Genomic DNA, 22,463 nt, shown 5'->3' with positions numbered 1-22,463 from the left:
CATTGGGGGAAAAATGTTATAACAGAGTTTCAGCTTGTGAAGGAATGAAAAGATGTTTTGCCAGTTGGTTTATTATATTTTCATTTACACACATGCTCGTATGCACACATACACACAGACATGCTTCATTTTTATTGAAAACACTGTGCTTTGTGGTAAAAGCCATGAAATTTTCACAAATATCCCAAAATGTGAAAAATTGAAAATATGCCCTCCAGTCACATAGAATCATAGAACCATAGAATAATAGAGTTGGAAGAGACCTCATGGGCCATCCAGTCCAACCCCCCGCTAAGAAGCAGGAAATCGCATTCAAAGCACCCCCGACAGATGGCCATCCAGCCTTTGCTTAAAAGCCTCCAAAGAAGGAGCCTCCACTACAGTCTGGGGGAGAGAGTTCCACTGTCGAACAGCCCTCACAGTGAGGAAGTTCTTCCTGATGTTCAGGTGGAATCTCCTTTCCTGTAGTTTGAAGCCATTGTTCCGTGTCCTAGTCTGCAGGGCAGCAGAAAGCAAGCTTGCTCCCTCCTCCCTATGACTTCCCTTCACGTATTTGTACATGGCTATCATGTCTCCTCTCAGCCTTCTCTTCTGCAGGCTAAACATAACCTTATGTAGAAAAAAAAGAGAGGAAATGTTATGAATTTTTTAAATGGCATGTTTAGGAACAAAATAAGCATGATAATACTGTCCATATTCATACTTCAGAGTGCTTTTTCCAATCTAACAAGAAAGTTGCCACCTGAAAGGTAGCCAGAAATTTAATATGCAAGCTTACTGACATTGCCTTTCTGCTTCTCCATCAGATATATAGCTTTTAAAAATCATGATTATTAATTATTTAATTTGTATCCAGGCCTTTATCCAATGATATGCATGTGATTATCGCATTCTTTTGTAACTAACCTGCGGGGAAAAAAATTAAGTTGTGGTCACCCATTGATTTCCATGATCAAGTAGAGATTTCAACACCAATTTCCCTGGTACAAATCTGACATTCTTTGTTATATTGCAAAAGTAATGCACTCTGGAGTTGAGGGCAGTTACTGTCAGAGCGCGTTTTGGATAAGCACACATGCAGCAGAAGACCCACGTAGAAGCACTGGCACCAGTAACGAGGCTTGAGACTTCAGCTATCTATAAAAAGGTTTACTGACGAACGGAAAACTCTCACAAGACGATACACATACAGACAGAGTGCAGAGAGCAGATAACCAGAGAGAGAATACAGGAAGCAGAAGGCTATATATATCAACACCTCTGCTGTATGATGCAATACTCAGTTAACTCTTTACACACTTGCATAGTGTACAGCAGACAGTGCATGATGCAATCCCCAGCTCACATTGCATCACTATAACTCAATTACATTTAAACAAACCTATGTACAATCATTCCCACTTCAACAGTTACATGTGTACAAAGCTAGGCCATGTCTGATTCAACACAAAACTTCAGGACAGAGTTCCTATGCTAGATGATATTTGTAGACATGTGTTTGCAGAATGTAATCATATATAAGAAATGTATCCCAGGGAAAAATTGAGCTAGGTTTCAATCCCACACACACTCAATGGGGAACAATTTGACATGAACTTAATAGGTTACAGATCTTAATAAATACACACAGGATTGTATATTGTAGTTCCAACTAGATAAGTCCGATTCATTCAGTGTCAGGGGGTACTTTTACACTGACACTATAATCCAGTATGGAAAGAATCAGTTTTGCAGCAGGTTGATCAGGATTCCCATGCCTGGAACAAGTTTGAGACCAAAAGGTGGTAACAGTGAACACATACCCTGGTCTCAAACTGCTTTCGCAGGAGTTTTGTTTTCTATTTCCAATGCCATGTTTATCAGTGCACCAGAGTCATATGGGATTGGGGAGGGAGGGATGACAGCAGCAGAGGTAATCATTTTACCATCCTAGGTGGTCAATTAACCTCCTGCTGCTCAGCCAAGCCCACACTGCATATGGGTGTCAATGCATTCTACATTATGTGGAGTCTGTTTCTCTGGGGATCCAAGATACACTGGCATCTGCCATAACACTTTAAAAAAAAGAATTCAGGCTTTCTTGGGATTTTTAAAAGCACTGTTTCACCCTGGATGAGTATTGTAGGGCACATTGGTGGTGCACATTTTTGGCCACCATTATTGTGAGTTGTTTTTGAACTGCATTATTGTGCAGAACTGTCCTAAACATTTGGCCAACACATAAGTAAATCTCATTGATTCAATGGGTCTATTTTAGCTGGGACTTACTATAGGATTTAAGCCACAGAGTTTTAAGTAACTTGACCCAAATCATATAGATCTTTAGATATCACAACCACTTACCTAGTTTAAAGTATTGGAAAAGCTATTTTAATACTTAACATGCCAGGACCCTCTCTCTCCCCCCCCCCCAACCAGAACCTTAGTCAATTGTTTTTAGTTTTCCAAGCCCTGCTGTTACTCCTAAAAATCTCATGAACTTTTAGGAGATAGGTTAATTCTATTTATCTGAGTATTATTAATTTTTCACATTAGTATATTCAATAATCTATGTTTCATGATGGACAGATTTGATTTCCACAAACTAACAACATTTTATTATGACAATTTCCTGAAGACTGATGGAAAACCTCTGCTATTTTATGCAAATTTGTCAAAAGAGCACATTGATCAGGAAATGCTCAATTTGACTAAAACATATTTGTACATATTTTGTATATAGATACACACACATATATAATGGGCTGTGTATACTTTTCAAATGTGTTACTTTATCAAACATATTCTGGAATCTATCACAAATATGGAAATATATGGATCCAAATATGCCCCTGAGCTTGGTCTAGTGGGTACAAAATTGGATAAGTCTGCTTTCAAAAACTTCAGTGGAGTGGATTTTTCATGCATAGGCTGTACCGTTAGTGTTGAAGATACAAGAAGAAGATGGCTAGATGAGGGCAGAAGCTTTACCTTTCATATGACAAATAAAATAGTTTGAACCAGTGTTAACTAAAACTTCATAATCCAGGAAAATTGTATTTATCTGTCTTTTCTGAAAATGGTTGCCATGTACCAAATATAAATTGCTGTATCTACTTCTAGTTCACCAAGATGAGACGGTGCCTTCTTTGAACTTGGAATATTTGTTCAGTAAGCCTTTTAAACTAAGGAAAGATTTTTAAAATGTCACTATGTTTAGAAACAGTCTTACTGGAGGTTTTATATCTCTCTATTCTTTTATATTTGCTTTTAAATTTTATCTTGTAACTAGATGAGCAGCACTAAGGGGTATACCAATAAATGAATATTTAATTTTCTATTTCATAATGTTCCAAAAATAAAATCAGTTCAGAACAATTATACCTCTGCTTTAAGGAATTGATACCAGACAGTCTCTGAAAAATTTCCTGTGTATAAATATTCATATAGCCATGAATAGGTAACTTTTAGAAAGAGTTTTGTCCGTGAAGACAAAGTTGAGCCTCTCAGCTTCACAGTGGATGACTAAGATCATTTGAATGATTTATTGATAAGCCAATGCACAGATGTAGTTCAAAGAGGACAAGCTGGTCTTTTTATTATTAAAAAATAAGTTGATTCCAAGGGTGTCTGACATTGTTATGAATTCATAAATAAAGAAGTAGAAGCAGTGAGGGGTTTCTGGCATAAGGAAAAATCCAGCTACTTGCAGAACATATTTTATAAATAGATCTGTGCTGAACCTTCCATATGTTTATTCCCATGTTCTTTTCCTTATTCTTTCATTAAAGACCAGTTCATACAAGCATATCTATCACTTAGGTTTTCTACAGCAGATTTCTCTATTTGATTACTAGCAATGTGAAGGCATGAATTAGATATACTGAAAAACAGTGTGGTAGGCCATTCACCCATGATGGCCCAGTTACACAGGCAACCCATCACTTGATGCTGCATCCATCAAGTAAAGTACATGTAGATGCAAACCAGATGCTATATTCATTGCATTCATTATATCAGGGGTATATATGACATTTGTGACTCTGGCCAATTTTGCTACACTCAGAAAACCATCAAAATCATATTACTTAGTTTCAGGTAGTTCATGTAAATGTTTGCACACATGCACACACACACACACACACACACACACACACGCAAACATTCCATATATATGCAAACATTCTATATGAGTAACTTGAAACTAAATAACATCCCCTACCCTGATGTGCCCCATATCACCCAGTCCATCTTAAGGCCCAAAAGCTGACTGAAATGAAAGAGGTTAGTGTTTCCAATTCTCTCCTACTAACAATCTAGGCTGTAACAAAGACTTGTAACAGGGGGTTTGCTTCTGATAGGTGAGAGGAGTTGGAAACATACAATATTATCTCATCTAACTTTCCCCTGTTTCTTACCATCTCCGTATGCTGGTAAAACAGAGTTCCACAGAGGACATCCCACGACACACAGCCATTTTCAGTGGCTGCCCGTGGGTATGCAAAGATTGTGTTCCCCAACTCCTGATTTAAGAAAGTGGCAAGAAGCAGAGGAAAGTGATGGGAAAACGGGAAAATGTCATGGGATGGCTGGCCACACTTTTCAAGACACTTTCCCCCACTTTCCCTTGCTTCCCCCCTCCTATGGAATAATATCCTTAATCTGCATTGTGCCCAGTTGGCAGCTGAATGGATCTCCTGTAGCTGGCTCTTAAGATGGCTTGGTATGGCCTTGGTATGCAGGAAGAGAAGCATCTTCTCCGCACTTCTCTCCACTGCACAGGGCTACTTCTGGCAGGACTCCATGGGGCTTTATGCCAGCAGAGTTGTGGCAGCAAGTATATACCAACTCCTCATAGAAAAAATGCAGAGGAGTTGAAGAGGAAGCAGGAGAGAGTGGGGAAATATCATGTGAAGGGATACCATGGACCCTGACAGTAGGGAACACCGCAAGATGGTTCCCTATGCAGCTCCATGATTTTTCCTGCTATTACTCACTTTACAAGGGGCCATCTGATGAGGTCCTTAAATAAGACTATATGGTATTATTGAATACAGAACAGTTACAAATCTGTAACTATGGGGGTGCTTTGAATGCGATTTCCTGCTTCTTAGCAGGGGGTTGGACTGGATGGCCCATGAGATCTCTTCCAACTCTACTATTCTATGATTCTATGATTCTAATGCCAGCCATTAATTTTAGGTTCAGAGGTTTTGATCATCTTGAGATAGTGTGAATGGCCCATGATCACTTGAAGAGAGTCATTGATCAATGTAGACTTCAGTGGTCCTAGTGCTAGTCCAACCTTATAACCACTCCACCCCATTGGGTTTTAAAACACATTCATTTCTCAATTTAGAAACATTCAAAATGTAACTACTAGGGATGTGCAAAAAAAACGGAAAAGTGTTGTAAGTCAGATCAGTTTTGTATAATTCGTACTTACGATGCGATATCCGACACACATGCATAGTCCATGCTAAAAATTTAAAAATTGAAGCTTACCCAATACTTTTTCATTTTCGTTTTGTAAATTTTAGAAGGCTCCCAAAGTCATTTTCATATTCAGTGCAAGGAAGTAAAGCTCAAATAGCAAAGCCAAAAAGGCTGTCTCAGTGCCTTCCTTGCCTTTCCTCTGTAAATTAATGGCCTTTCTCTTAGCATTAGGAGAGGGGAACAGAGGGAGCAGTGTTTTCTGGAGACAGCACAGAACTCTGGGAAAAGAGTTTGGGAAGGGAGGGGCCTTATGTCAGCGAAATCAAAAGGCCCTGCCCTAAACTACAGTTCCCAGAATGCATAAGCATCAGAAAGCAGCAATCAGGGTAACACAGAGAGAGAGATTTGTCCCTCCCTAACAGCAACCAGCGAGAGTTCCAATGAATGGTTGAATCTGCAAAGAGAAGGACTGAAGGATACTTCTAGTAAGTAAATCTCTTTGCTGGGCTGGGAAGAAATCTGTAAATGGATAACCCCCATACTATAGGGGAAACATGTTAATTAGTTTAGAGGATGGATGGCCATCTGTCAGTAGTTTTGATGGTGTCCTTCTGCCTGGTAGAAGGAGGTTGTATTAGATGGCTCTTGGAGTCCCCTCCAACTCTAGGATTCTATGAAAATGTAGAATTAGTTAATATCGGTTTCTATTGGTTAATCTGAGAGAGATTCAATGAGATAGCTGTTGTGGCTTTTTAAAATGTTTATGTTAAAACTTTTTAAAAATTCCCTAAGATCAGTAGTTGTATGAATATTTTTGAAAGTTGGGGGGAATGATCCCGTTATCTCTTGTCATTGTATAGATAATCCAAGGAGATAGCACTTGTTTTTTTTAAAAGAAAGTGTTTTTATAAAAACTTTGAAATTTCCCCAAAAATCCAAAAATAAAAGTTCTGAAATTTGGTGGGCAATGTGTTCTACCACTATAGCACGTTTCACCCCAATAGCTTTAAAAATGGAGAAAAGAGCCCATGAAATTTTCTCAGCTATAGTAATTTATTTACGCACATGTGCAATTACTGTAACTAAAGAGTAACTAAATTTCGTTACTCTCATTAACATAATTAATTTTTCAGTAAGTATATTTTAGGAACACTTTAGGAATCGAAGTGCCATCGCCTCCAGTTTTGTAATGACTTTTGAACCATTTTTAATGGATTGCACATCCCGAGTAACTTCTGCAGTCTTTGATAATATTGCATCTCATTGTACAAACAATAGAGTCAAGGAACTTAAATACTCTGCTGAATGCAGACAAAATATTAAGACAAGGAATATGTTATATGTAATATTGCATGAAATGAGGTACCTATATTAACGTTATGCCAGTTGTGCTCAAAATGCTTGACACGGATTGACATAGTAATAATAAAATAATATACCTCCCATCTCAAGCAGCTAAACAGTGACAATAAATGAGGATCAAAAGACAATGTGAAGTGTAGTTATTTGAAAATAGAAATATAGAAACCTCATACTTAGAACAGTTAAACAGGGTTGTTGTATGTCTTTCGGGCTGTGTGGCCAATGCAGGGTGAATTTTAAAAGCTATAAAAACAACACTCAGGAATATTTTGTGGGTTTTTCCAAATCTCTTGACAATGAGAACATGTAAAAAAATATAGAAACCCCTCAAGAATAGATGGCATGTCTAAAAATGAATTTGAATGTTTATACCCAGTAAGCAGCAGGAATTATAATATTTTAATTTAATATACCACATATTGCACTGCTTCTCTTACCCTTGATTATTTCCAGATTTGAAACTTGGCAGTGAATGAACAGAGTCAAGCAATGAACAACACTTGGGGATAAATAGGAGCATTTTCTCTGTAGTGTTTTATCTATAATAGTTCATTCAGACATGCAAGGGGCAAACTGAAGATTGAGGAAATTCAGGATTAAGAATAGGGGAGGACAAGAAAGTGACAGAAACTAGAATTGACAGATTCATCCTTCTTGTCTCTAGGTAGAGTATCTAGCTAAGCTCATGAGAATCCAAACTCAAGTCTTGGCAACATAACTAGGCCAAATGATTTCATGCAAGCTGAGGTCATTCGGAGCCTTGAGAGATGAGTCTGCAAAGTCTCTGCATGGCGTCCCTAGTATTTGCCAGCTTTACCTGTATTGGCGGTCCCCAATGTCAGAACTGCTGTGGTTTACAGCTCACTTCCTCTTCACATTTGAACATCCAGGAACTCAAAGAGACTCATGCCAGTTTTCCTGCTCTGACTGCTGAGTTAAAAGGACAGAAAATCATTACAGTCAAAACAATTCTAGCACAGGTAACTTTAATAGAAAATTGCATCAATCACCTTGAAAGAACGAAAGAAAAAAGTGTATTTCAATGGATGCTGCTGTTTCTGGCCTAATGTCAGCTGTAGTTTGTTTTCTTCTGTTTTGCTTTTTAGAGTTAGTCTATTTCTTGAGAAAACAAATCATGAAAAATTAACATGCCTTCAACAGAGATCTGGCTCTAGTGTAAATAGGTAACTTTTGCCTCAGCTGTTTCTCCTCTGACAGTCAAAAAGCACAGGGTTGCAACTATGGTTCAAGCTTACACAGAAATAGCTGAGGTCACTGAATTTCTCATGTTTCATCTTAGAATTTTTTATAATCGTTCTTCAGCGATCCTCTAAAACTCTAAAAATCTGGATTCAAATTTCCTTTCAGTTATGGAAACCCACTAGGTGACCTTGGCAAGTCATACTCAGAGGGGGGTAAATGCAAACCCTCCTCTGAACAAATCTTGCCAAGAAAATCCAGTAAAGGGTTTATGATAAATCAGAAATTATTTGAAGGTACACATCATCAGCAGCAAAAACAGCAACAACACCACCATTTTTTGTGTTAGGAGCAATTTGAGAAACTGGTGTAAGAAAATTGGCCACCTGCAAGGATGTTGCCCAGGGGATGCCCGGATGTTTGATGTTTTACCATCCTTGTGGGAGGCTTCTCTCATGTCCTCACATGGGGAGCTGGCAGAAGGAGCTCACCCACTCTCCTCGGATTCGAACTGCCAACCTGTTGGTCAACAGTTCTGCCAGCACAAGGGTTCAACCCATTGTGCCACCAGGGGATCCTCAACATCACAAATGCTATTCATCAAAGAGAGGATTAAACTAAAATTTTAAAAGCATGTTCTCTGACATAGGTTTAGACAAGGTCAATCCTATCATTGGTTAGAATGAAGCGGCTGCCTCAGTTGGTGTGTGTTGAGATACGTAGCATTGGGAGTTATTTCATCGTTCCTTCTGAGCTCCTATCCTTTCCCTTTATTGATAGATAAATTTGACTGTGTCACACAACCTCTATCTACTAGAACTCGCTTTCTGCTTTCTGATGTGACAGAGAACTGCTCCCCCTGCAAATGCTAAAGTAAAATTTGAATGCCCCTTAGATTTTTTTCACGTGAAACAGGAAGAAGAGCAGCTGGTATCTGTCATGTCAGTGGGGTTATGATATGTCGGGGGTGCATTGAATGTGATTTTCCTGCTTCTTGGCAGGTGATTGGACTGGATGGCCCATGAGGTCTCTTCCAATTCTATGATTTCATGATTCTATGATTTGTTTTCTGAGTTGTGATTTGAAATTCAAAGGAGCCATCTACATTGTTGAACTAACTTTGAGGATAGGATTCAGTAACATGGATGGTTCCTTTGAACTAAGGGCACACCTACACTGTTGAATTAATGCAGTTTGACACTACTTGAAAAACCATGGCTGAATGCTATGGAATCCTGTGAATTATAGTTTCAGAAGATCTTTTGCTTTCTCTTCCAAAGAGCACAGGTTCCTTACCAAACTACAACTGCTAAGATTCCATAGCATTGAGCAATAGCATTTAAAGTGGTGTCAAACTGCATGAATCCTACAGTGTAAATGCACCCAAAGACTCAGAACAGATTCACTCCTTCACTAGTATTTGAGCCACCAGGAAGGAACCATGTTGGAACCATCTCTTCTCCTTGGTAGTAAAATGTCTTAGAACTACCTCAGAGCTGCACCTAAGACCTGCATGCAACCTCTATTTTAATTCTACATGGATGGGAAAAACTTAGAGAGAAAGGAGGAGGGAGGGGAAATAGTGACAGTGGTGGGAGAAGAAAGTGGGTAAAGCCCAATGGGCATAATCAAGACTAGGAGAAAGTCTACTGCAGGAATAATTTATTCTTTCTGACACTAGCTGCTGGATGGGAAAGAAGAGATGAAGTTAGGAAAGGGGTTTGTAGAAATAGGAAGAAGTAAAAGGAGAAAGGGAATGGCATGGTCAAGGTCTGGCTCTGGCTTTGCCCATAGATAGTTGTGGTTTCATCAACCACTACCATGCAAGTGTGGACAAAAACACCAAGAGACTGCAATCCTCAATAGAAGAAAAGTTCTGCATGATAGTGTTTCTTCTTCTACTGGATTTACATGTGGGTCCCACCATGTATTTAAGATATGAAAACCCACTCAGGGAACATAGGCAAGTAATATTTTGTTAGTCTCTGAAAGAAGCAGAGACATACCCTTCTTTGAACAAATCTTGCCAAGAAAACTCTGTGTTAGAGACATAATAGTATACAGGCACGTGAGACAAAAAATATTCAGTACAGTCACATTCTAGATTTTTAAAAAATGGCACAATCATCCTATGCCCCTGGATTTAACTTAGCCAGCCCTGTCCTTTTCTTCTTAGCAGTACCCTCTTCATTTTTAAAAAAATGATGTTCAAATCCTGGTACAAAAAGAGACTCTCGGGTCTGGAGTTCATATTAATTTGATGCAATAACATGCTTGAATGCAACTCCTGCTGTGTGTTACAATTACAGTTTTGCTGAAAATCAATGCAGTTGGTTTGTGTTATTTGTGGACATCCATAGTGATTTCCAGGCCTTAACATTGTTTTTGTTAAACCTCCCAAAATTCATTGTATATTATTCATTTATTTTACTATTTTAATTGTTACTATAAAAATTAACTATTAAATCACATAAACATGGACGAAAAGAAAATATGACAAGAAAAGGATAAATTATATCTATATAAATGCATAAAGTGATTAATGATATGTCTGCAATCTTTTCCCTCTCCCTCCCTCATTCCCTTTCTTTCTCTCCCTTTCTCTATCCACAGAAGAATCAACTTAAATGCCAGAGTATGCCTTGGCAATGGTATTTTTAATCACCTTTAGAAGCACAACAGTGTTGGTGGCTCCCAAAGAATTAGCAAAGGCTAATATAGCAAAGACATGGAGAATTATTGCCAGATCCACCCAGTTAGACCTCCTCTTAAGGTAGCAAAGAAAGATATCTTCATATAACCTGATCTGAATTGTTTAGAGACTGTATGCTAACATCAAAAACTGTGCAGTTTTTCATCATAGTCATAATATCTGTGTGACTGGCCACTCCACTCAGCCCTTTGGTTATTGCATTCTGCAGCAGATTCTGAACCAATCTCAATCTGTTATTGTTATTAGCAGCAGATTAGGACTGAACAACTATGACAAGAGAGAAAAAGAGGACACGAATCTACTGAAAATGACTCCCACCTTTCTTGGGATTCACATAAGGAATGAATACAGCATGTGCCAATTTTAGTACTTTCCTCTCCTTTCCCTCTCTTATGCCATTGTCCTCCAGTCAGCATTTCACTACCCTCCATGAGTCAAGAATGGGGAATTTCCATCAGCTTGAAGCAGCCTCCCACCCTCACAAATCTCTGTTGATCATGACTGCCCAATACCTATAATTTCTGATCTGACCATATACAGCAATATCTTGAGTTAAGATTGTAATTCCTTCTGTGACCGAGCTCTTAACTCCAATTGCTCTTATATCAAAGTGAATTTTCCCATTGAAATGCCATTAATTCGTCCCGGCCTCCCAACCTCCACCCCCATTTTTGTTATATATTTTTAAATAAGAAAATCTACTTTATAAATAACAAATAATGTATAAATGCACATTCACATGAACAATAAAAAATAAAGATCAACTTTAAAATGGTAGAATCACAATGTTGTGGCAAGAAAGCTCAAAGTGAAGAGGCAGAAACATAATTTTCTTCATACTATGCTCAGTTTCCCTCCCTCTCTTGCTTTCTCTCCCTCTCTTCATGAAGCTAAACATACCAGGAATAAAAATCACACAAAATCAACTAACCCCAAGTTCCTCAAAGTGGAAAAGGGCAAAGCAGACAGCAATTTCCCAAAGCAGACAAGAGCACAAGGTCCGGAGGTACGGAGGCACAAGGTACAGAGGCACCTTCCTTGAAGCCCTAAAGTCCTGTACTTTCATGCTAGTACTGGCACTAGCGCTCCCTCTGGCACAAGTTCTTAACTCAAAATGCTGCTCATATGTCAAAGTGAAACCCAAACTGAGTGATAGCTTTTAACTCAAAACACTCTTTAGTTGGAATGCTTTTAAGTCAAGCTTCCACAGTATTTCCAACTTTTCAAAGCAATTCACAATTCGATCTAAAACAATCCAATCTAAAAAAATAACTTCAAGTCATCTCTCTACTTAAGGCACCCTTGTGAAATTCATAGGAATACTTAAAGGTGGTTTTGCCAGTCTTTTCCTCTGAAATGTATATAATCTGGAGCTTCTGGTCTTCATTGGTGTTTCTTGCCCAAGTAAAAACAGTGCTGATCCTGCTTAGTTCCCAAAATCAGATGGGATCTAGTGTTTTTAGATATTTAAGCAGGCTTGATCTGATTTAGAATACTGGTCATTATTTTTCATTTCTGTTGTTGCTTCAGTTATTTTAAAGTCATGATGTACAGATCAAAACATCAGTATTTCTCATTGTCATCTGATCTATATCCACTATTTTCCAGAATGATATTAAATCCCTGTTAAACAAAGCATTTATTTAAACACTTCCAACAACTTCTCAGACCAAAGCCAATGAATTAAAAATGTCTTGACCAAGACAGTTACTCATGCAAGATGTGGAGCTCTTCCACCAAAGCTACATGCTCTGCTAGAAGCTCTTTAATCCTCAATAGAATAACATAAGTCTAACAAGGTGATCATGAGTTGTGAAAGCAAATACATAGTGTGTTGTCGAAGGCTTTCATGACTGTGATCACACGGTTGTTGTATGTTTTCCGGGCTGTATGGCCATGTTCTAGAAGTATTCTCTCCTGACCTTTTGCCCACATCTATGGCAGGCATCCTCAGAGGTTGTGAGACACATAGTGTCTTGTGCAAACAGATCTGAAAATGGAATAAAATGTAGTTGACCATTACACAAGGATGAAAATGTGTTTTTGAAAAACAGTAGCAGCTTTCTAGTATCTGAATGAAAGAGGAAAAAGAAGAAATACATTAGACGGAGGAGCCAAATAAAGGTTTTATTTTTGTACATTGGTCTAGTACCCTGCCCAAACTATAGTCTAATACTCCACAACTTCAAGTTGGCTTGCTTGAGGATCCTGAGGAAAGACCATGGAACTTGTAACATGTCTAGCCCTGTCCATATCACAAGGACAGTGACCATCTCCTGATCATCATAATCACCTGGGCTGTATAGTCAAGTCTGGCCACTAACTTGCATCACAGCTTAAGTTGTAAATTCCAAATATTTCTTCTGTAATTTTGGGACTCTACTGAATTGATTAATTGTAAGTCAATTATTTAAGATACCAACAAAGAAATCATACTTGTTGGTATCTCCCTGTTTTTGACAGCACATTTTTTTTTACTTTGTAAAAGACAATACACATATCTCTTATCTGTGCAACAAGACAGATGATAAACAAGTTGATTCCTGTCATGTCAAGGGTAGTCCTGGACATTTGGGAACTCTGCCACTGACTCACATGGCTCAGGTCACCTTTGGTTACCTGAAACTATGCTGCCTGTTAGTTTCCATGGCTCTCAAAAACTCACAGTGAGATTTCTGTCACACTGGGCTGAGGTCATTCTCCTTGGTGACACAGAACTATTCTGAACAGCGAGCCCACTGGAGACACATCAACCATTGTCAAGTAACAGCTGTCGTGGAATGTGAATGATTTTCTTTCCAGGCCTATGAGCAATAGATTACAATGGGGTTCAGAGATAATTAGCCCTAAATGCTGAATACGGTACAGAGAAATGTAAGAGATTTGGTCCAGCTGATACAGCCCCTTGCCAATACTTTGATCACAGAAAAGATTTTATGTTAACACCATATACCTTTTGCTTATTAAAAGGAGTACTGGGGTGTTCCATCAATGAAATGCATTTTTATTGTGTTCTATCTATGAAATAATATTTTATTATCCCTGCACCACTTCAGATCATAAAACTCACATCAGCTTTACAGTCTTCTTAATGAGATACTATAGCAAAAGTAAATTGCATGAATTTTCTACACTGCCTTCTTAACAAGAGTAGCACATTTTGGCTCTCTTTGTTAGGAATACATTGAGCATATCACAGTATATATTAAATTCATGTGGAGATTAGCTAAAAAGTAATGCTGAAAATGCCAAACACAATAGGGTTTCCTTACCAAAGTAGAGTATTAGTGGACCACTCTTTCATAGTGCCTCTACACAAGAAGAAAATAACATGAATCTTTGGAGTACAAGGATCATTTTTAAAAGTTGGATTCTTCAGATTTAATTATAAGACAAAGAAATAAAATGCGTCTTGACTGATAATTAAAAGGCATTAAAAATAGAGAACAAGATTTAGTTAATGAAGTGTACATTTAAAAAAAATTATGCTCATTGCTGATAAAATGTTTTAAAATGTGTGATGAGAGAAGGAGGAGAAAGAGAAGGAGATGAGCAGGAGGAGGTTAAAGGTGAAGAAAAAGGATGGGGGAAAGGAGGCACAAAATGTGGCGGAAAAGGAGGAGGCAGATTTGAAATAGTACATCCACAATCCAAAAAGCAATGTGAGCCTTTCATATAGCTATGAAGCTGTGAGAAACAGAAAGACCATCCCTTTGACCAAAACATCCCACTTAACCTGTCTAGGAGCAGAATAAAATGTCCACAACCTTCGTGACCAGTTATCTGTAGGAAATAAAAAGATGATGAGACAAATTTACTTGTAATGTAATCTCAAATACCACTGGTGAAAAGAGTAACTTCTAGTAGTTTTTTTTTTAATTTCACAGTCAGATCAGACCACCATCTGAAAGTCATTATATATGACTGTGCATGTGTATATGCATCTGTATGTGGTTGTAAATATGCATACATCTAGATGTGCGCTTAATCAATACTAAGTAGTCACATTTTAAAAAAAAATTCGTGTCAGGAGCAACCTGAGTTGCTTCTGGTGTGAGAGAATTGGCCATCTGCAAGGACATTGCCTAGGGGACGCCCGGATGTTTTGATGTTTTTACCATCCTTGTGGGAGGCTTCTCTCGTGTCCCCGCATGGAGCTGGAGCTGATAGAGGGAGCTCATCCGCGCTCTCCCCGGGTGGGATTTGAACCTGGCAGCCTTCAGGTCAGCAACCCAACCTTCAAGTCACGAGGCTTTAGTTCACTAGGCCACGGGGGCTCCTACAATTTTAAATAATACAAAATAAGTGAAAATTGTATTAAACTTGAACACGCCCATCTGTATTTTAGAATGTGTTTTATGAATATCTGATGTAAGTTAATAATTTTTAACTATTTTATAGTGTATTGTACAATTTTATATATGTGTTTTATTGTAAGCCGCCCTGAGTCCCCTGTTGGGTGAGAAGGGCGGAATATAAATATTGTAATAAATAAATAATAAATAAATAAATAAATAAAACACTGATTACATAAGATAAGGATGACACATGTTGACCCTTCAGATGTTTTAGGCTCTGACTCTCATAATCACAATTTGATATATTATTTGAAAATGGCGGCAATTGAAGCCCAAAATTTGTGATGTAGGGCAATTCATATCAGAGGAATAGAGATTCCATTCATTGTGGAGACCCTTTATTTATCAGAGAACCCACCACACTTAAGAAAATATTATATCACATCAATACAATTACATTTTCAAAAGAGGTATTCTACAAGTTTATTTATTTATTTGTTTATTTTATTTCTCCCCTGCTCCATCTCACCCCAAGGGGACTCAGTGCAGTTTTTGATTCTGACAAACATTCAATGCCACAAATATACAAAGATCAGGCAAAACATACTCAATTAACCATTAAAATGATATAAATACAAATTTAAGTTTTCAACCATCTCAAAATATAACACAAATAGAAGCCATGAATAAGACATAAATCATGAAATGGAGACAATGTAGTAATCTTGTAATAGAAATAAATGTTCTGAGTCAGATGAAATCCTATCTCATCTTTCCCAAACCTTGTGGAACAAGAGAAATGGGACACTGTGCTTCAGGAGCCTATTTGCTTGAGTTCAGTTCATGGGCCTTTGAGAAAAAACCTCCTTGAATGCTGGCCTGCTGATCTCTTAACTGTGAGAAGGAGGTAGTGTCTTCCACTTCCAGTCTGTAGTATAGCCTTAAAAATCATGTCAGGACTCTCTGTGAGGTGCCTGTCTTTGCTCCTCCAGGGATAGTGAACTCTCTCCGCCATCTGAGCAGAAGTGCAGTAAAAAAAAATAGTTTAGAAAAGTTGAGAAGGGACTACCTGTCATCTTCCAAAGAATGCTTGAAGGAATTGAAAAGAGCATTTTGATTCATCTCTCAAGTGCCTCCTAAAATATTTCCAATAACTCATGTCTTTATCAGTGTGAAGAATAAGTGCCATAAAAGTTACAGAAGCTTGATTCCTCCTAAAAAATAAATGTGTACTGTCAGAGTCGCAGGTAAGAAGGTAGAAGTTCAACACCACACTGCTCTGATATTTAAACTTTAAATATTGAAATTTTTGGTAATGTAAATCTCAGCTTATTTTGCTCTGATTTCCAAGAACAAGGGATGCCAAAAATGTCTCTTCTTTGATTGAAATTGGAGATAAGACTCACTTGGAAAATATTTTTACCATAGTGAACAACAGAAGCAGATTTTGGGAAGATTTCCTACCTTTGGATTGTTGTATGTTTTCGGGGCTGTATGGCCATGTTCCAGAAGTATTCTCTCCTGACGTTTCACCCACATCTATGGCAGGCATCCTCAGAGGTTGTGAGGTACCTCACCACCTCTGAGGATGCCTGCCATAGATGTGGGTGAAACGTCAGGAGAGAATACTTCTAGAACATGGCCATACAGCCCCGAAAACATACAACAACCCTGTGATCCCAGCCATGAAAGCCTTCAACAGCACATTTTCCTACCTTTGTTTTCTTTTCATGTCTGACTACTAAAAAAAAAAAAAACCAACAACTTGCCAGCATGACCAGTGGGTGATGATGAAAGTCGCAGTTCAAAAGGTATGGTGATGGATTCATGGAAGTCCATATGCGCATTCAAGTGGGGCATTGCATCAACAATTTCATTTCAAGATCTAGTTCTGCATGGTGGATTAATGCTGTTCCATTCCTCTTCCCCATTTCAGAGTATGCATTAGTAAAGAAACCGTCTTTGAGCTGCTTGCGCCTCAGGTGATATTTCAGGAAGGAAATATGATCCATATCTTCTTATGTGCAGTCTTGTGGTTTTTTTTACCCATAAGGTCATCCTACCACATGAGGATTGCCAAGAAGAAAAATTAAGTGCTAGATTATTATGATATATGGAGACCTTCCCAGTGGCTTCTTCCTGAAAGGGAAAAAGGAAGTAAATGAATCAGAAGCAGGTGATATATTTTGGATAGGGTCACCAAACACTGTATAACTCTGTGCCTGCCCATTCACTATCTGGGCCTGAAATAGAACTATTTTAACTTTGAGTAACAGGTTTTTTAAAAAATGTATTCGTGAAATACTTTGCTGAGAATTTCTTCTTTTCTATTTTAGGTGCTTGGGGGGTGGGAGGCAATGTGAGAAGAATATAAAAGAGGAATATCAGTTTGTAACTGTCTCTTTGCCATGCCTCTGTTTGTTGTACTAGTTGCTGATTCCTGGCACATCGCTTCCCTGGATAAATGAGATATATTGCCTAAAGGTTTAATATACCTTAATGTTGTCACTCACATCCCACTCACTGGTCATGTTCTATCCTCTGCCACATTGTACGTAGTTTATCTTATTCAAAAAGAAATTATTTGTATAATAAGAAAATATCCTGTGCTTTTCAGAAGGAAAAGAAAGCACAAGGCTTGCAGTGCCTGAGACTATGGATCTGTTCAATGAGGTTCAATGATTCGAGGTTCACCTGACATTGACAATAACACCATGGAAAAAATATGTCTCCCAAAAGATACTTTAATTTCAGAAATATATACTTTTCAGCAATCTTCAATTAATGGTGCCATCTGAGTGCAACATAGTTTATCAGACCCCGCTACACATTGGAGACTTTTGTGTGCCTTCTTCCATACTCTGTTTATTTCCATGCTGAACTCAGCTTTGCATTTAAAGACACTTAACATCTTTTCTTTCACAACATGTTTCTAAGCATAATTTGTTTGTCCTTCTCCAAAACCAATATTTTCCTCTTTCAGAAACCTGTTAAAAGATATATATTTCTACAGGTTTCCAGGGAATAAGAAAGTATTTAATTTGCTCTTGTTTGCTTCTGCTTTGTATTGTATTTACCACTATTTTAGCAAACATTTCTGATTTTTTATTTCAGACATTTGTAATTTTAGATTGCAATTAATATTTATTTAAGATTTATGATTTTGGGTATTTGTATCTTGAGATTTTTATTTTTAAAAACCCATTGTTTTTATTCAAATTGTTAGAAAGCATTAGTTCTTAGAATGAAATATGAGGTACAAATGAAAATTTAAAAGTTTATTTATTTTGAATTCTGAATTTCAAGTTGAGTTTCCCCTGTCTGGAAAGTTGAAATGCTCCAAGATCCAAAATCATCCACATGCGAGTTGTAGTTTCAAAAGACATTAGCACTCTTTGGTAGAGAAGATTAAAGTCATTGCAAAACTACAACTCTCACGATTCCATAGCATTTTTTCCCCTCATTACTAGTGTTAGATTAAATTTCAGCTGCCCATTCGGTCAGCTGGAGCCAGGGCCGGTCCAACAATGAGGCGAATTAAGCGGTCACTTCGGGCGCAAAACATACGGGGGCGCAGTCGAGACTGCTTTTTCTGTTGATTTCTTGAAAACATGTTTCGGTGCTTAATTTGTAAAATCTTAATGTAATTTGATGTTTAATAGGCTTTTCCTTAATCCCTCCTTATTATCCAACATTTTTGCTTATCCAACGCTTTTATTTTTTCAGTGATTGGTTTTGGGGGGGGGGGCACCAAAATTCTGTTTGCCTACACTTGAAAAATACCTAGGGCCGGCTCTGGCTGGAGCACATGCCATGGAAGACAGCTATCTTATCCTTTGTGTCAAGCAGCATAGCGTCTTGGATAGTCAACCTATTACAACTTGAATAACTAGGTTCAAGGGCATTTATGAGGATAACTGCCCATCCAACAACAGTAGTCACTCATTAAGCCAAGACTACAGATGGGAAAGTGAGCAGGTAGTGGATGAAAATTGGTGTCAGCACCAATGGAACTTCAAATGATACTTGAGACAAAAAGCTGCCCAAAGTTACCAGATCTTGACAATTGGCCACATAGAACCTGACAGAACACATCTGAAGATCACACCATCCATAACTATTTTCTATGAATTAAAAAGATTGAACTCTGAATGAGTATTCCCCTAATGTACTGAAGGATCCAACATTCAACAGATATGCCACTTTCTTGTCTAGCTTAGCATAAATCGATTTTGTAAGATAAATTCTCGATGTAGGGTCTTATGAGCTTCCCAGAGGGAGCTAGTTGGATATTGTGTGAACAAAATGCTGGGCTACAAAAGCCAAGATAGCTCTCCTAATGTTTTGGAATTAAAGTCAAGGGTATCAGTAGGAATAGCAGAGGACTGATAACTGCCATTTTAAGAGACATTTTACAATCTCGTCATTGACCCATAACTGGGATGTGCAGTTTAAAACTACAGATATTTCCTAGCTATGAATGGGAGAAATCCGAATGTCTCTGTCCCCAGAGCCACAGCCAAGAATATAGCTGTAGCTTTGGCAACCCAAAGCACTATTTTGTGGAACGACAGATCAAACTGATTTCTAGATTAGGACTGTTGCACTCAGCAGTCTACCTTCTGTAGTCTTTCTGTCAGCTCTATAAATTAAACCCATGGTATTTCTTAGGCTAGATTCTCCAAATAAGAAAGAGAGAAAAAGGTATACAGATGCACAAGCTCTGGCTGCCTGGATACTATATGGTTGGAAGGATTGTTATTTTTTTTTAAAAAAAAATACCCCCAAGCACATTTTAGAAAGATGGTTTGCATTTTCAAAGTACAAAAAAAACTACTTTAAATTACACTAATATGCCTTAGGGGTACTAGGCTATAAATCTGACTAAAAGAAAATACTAATGGTGTGAAGAAAGGGCAAAATAATAAACTCCAGCAAGAAAAATAATGGAACTCCATATAGTCTCAAAATTGGGATTATATTTATGTGAGGATTTGCATCAAGAAATAAATAAAAACCTTTATTAGGAGTGAGAGAGAGATTTGTTCACATGAATATGGGCATTTTAATAAAATGCACTTAATTCAATTTTTGTGACCATACATGGATAAAAATATAGTTATATAATTATAGATATATAATGTTGTTTACACCTCTGAAAACGATGCTATGCAGGTTTCTATTCAAATATATTCAAGTTAAATTGTATATTTCTGGGAGAAATGTACAGAAAAAAGCACACAAACACAGTGTATGTACAGTAGAGATGGGCTTTTGAAACTTACCTTGTTCTGTTTCGTGTCCTGACTTTTGTCGAGGCCCTGATCTGCCTAGGCGCCCAGGCCTTGCAGGACTTACAGTCGAGTGCCAAGTAAGAATCACTCCTTACTCGGCAATCAGCTGCAGGACCTGCGAGGCCCAGTGCGTAGGCCCAAAGTCTGCACTTGTAGGCCTGGGAGTTTTGGGCCTATGGGTGCAGGCTTTGGGCCTTTACACCTGGGCCCCACAGAGCCTACAGCTGGATGATCTGAAAGGCAGGTTTAGAGCCAATATTGGCTCCCACCTGCCTTTAGTTTCTAGGCAGTTTTTGTTTCATTGGGGGTCTTTCTGTTTTGTGCCATCCAAATGGATGATACGAATCAGAAACATGAATGAAACAAATGAGACAAATATCATGCACATGTCTAATGTACAGTATGCATATAGTGGTACAACTATGGTCCATAGAACACAATACGTTCACACCTTCCTTTTGCCCCAAACTCATAATACTTATCAAAGCCCAACCCTTCCTCTGCATTTAAGCTTTCCATAAATAAAACCCCCAAATCCTCCAACAAGGGTATGTGAAATGATAAAAATCAATTTTGGTTTCATTTTGCACACCCCTATTAGATTATTTGAAATGAGGGGGTTGCTTTCAATTTGTAATTCAAAATCTAATTTTTTGTTTATATTTCGGGAAGATTTGGTCCATTAGCGCCAATGGGGAAATTTGTGATGGTTATCTTTCTGTCGTTTTTATGGCTATCAGGATAAAACTTGCCACACTTGTAGAACACATTTAGATTGGAAAACCTGTCAAGTTTCAGAAAAATTTGTACATTCAACAGTTTTTAGGAATTTTTAAAGTTTCTACAAATAAAATGTCTTTTAAAAAACTAAAGGAGGTATCTCCTTGAATTTCTCCACTGCAACATAACATGAGTAGGGCATCATTCCTGAAAAGTTTCACTCAGTTAGGTCCTACTACCAGCATACTTGACTACCTCTGCTGTACTGAAGCCCTCCTTCAAAGAAAACTTCTTTGAATATGACATTTTTAATAGAAAATGCCACTTGCTTCATTGACAAGGACTTTGGATTCCATTTCTAATTCTCAAATAGGTTGCATTCTATGATCAGCTTGGCTGCTTCCTAATAACTTACAATTCATCCTGCTTCTGAATGTTTGTATAGTCGATCTACTGCATTTATGGGTTCTGCATCACAGCAAATGGAAAAATCCATCTGCTAATTTTTAAAAAGAAAACCTCTGGAGCAGCAGGAATGCAGGAGAGCAGAGCTGCATTGTTACTTGGAAGTATGGCCCCAGATCTGCCAATAGTCACAGCTGCACAACTCTCAGAGATATGTGATGCTAAAGATCATTGAATCAATACGTTGTCAATCTCTGGTCATGGAAATGCTCCAAAATAGTAGCTTTATAATAAAATGCCACATAGAAATTTTGCAGAAAACATACTTAAAATAATCTCAGTATTAATCTAGTTCAAATTCAAATAGTAGTTTTTTTATTAGACCCTTGGTTAAGATCAATTTCTTTATCACAATGGGCCCATTAAAAATGATAACATCTCTTGCAAGTTCTGTATGAATGTATTTCCTTGAAGATCCAGAAAGAAATGATTATCAAAAGCAGACTAGCTCTTTCATCTCAAGTCTTTTGCTCCCTAAAATGCATGGTTATAAAATGTTAGCAGTAGAAAAGAATTGAGGTCCCTTAGGCTGTGATTCTGGTGACACACATTTTGGAATCAGCCCATTGAACACAGTTGGACATGCTTTTTAGTCAACTTGAATTGGATTCAACTACTAGCCAGACAGCTGCTTCTTGTTCACTTCTCCCTTCTTTTTTATTGGACCAATCAAGACTAATAAATTCCAAATTACATCAATTGAAGGTTAAGATATCCTTGGTGTATGCATAAAGGTTAATGTAAATACAATGACAGGCCACTATTTTAGTTCTTCCTTGTCAAAGCACATTTTGCTAATGACTTTAAGATGACATGTCAGGCTGCTGAAATCACCAGATTCCTCTTGCACTTATCTACTGAAGGCAGGTATGAAGATAAATATAGTAGTCCTCTAATACTTGTAAAATACAAGGGGAAGTCAGCAAAGAAGGCTGAAACTTTAGTTCCAAGCAAACTCACATTTGCTTGGATGCTAGGTCTATCGGACATAATGGA

At 37.9% G+C, this 22,463-nt stretch overlaps 1 long non-coding RNA gene across 1 annotated transcript; it reads right to left on the bottom strand.

Annotated features, from left to right (window-relative positions):
- Positions 1-55: 55 nt before the first annotated feature.
- Positions 56-16,467, bottom strand: LOC134298288 (uncharacterized). The gene is made up of 2 exons (XR_010005291.1): positions 7,595-16,467; positions 56-609 (listed from the first exon to the last, which is right to left on the bottom strand). It is a non-coding gene; the product is annotated as an uncharacterized LOC134298288 (long non-coding RNA).
- Between the last annotated feature and the right edge of the window lie 5,996 nt (positions 16,468-22,463).

Source organism: Anolis carolinensis, chromosome 4, assembly GCF_035594765.1.
Source record: "Anolis carolinensis isolate JA03-04 chromosome 4, rAnoCar3.1.pri, whole genome shotgun sequence".
Lineage (NCBI taxonomy): Eukaryota > Metazoa > Chordata > Lepidosauria > Squamata > Dactyloidae > Anolis > Anolis carolinensis.
Note: the sequence above shows the minus strand (reverse complement) of the source record. Positions and strands in the feature narration are given on the sequence as shown.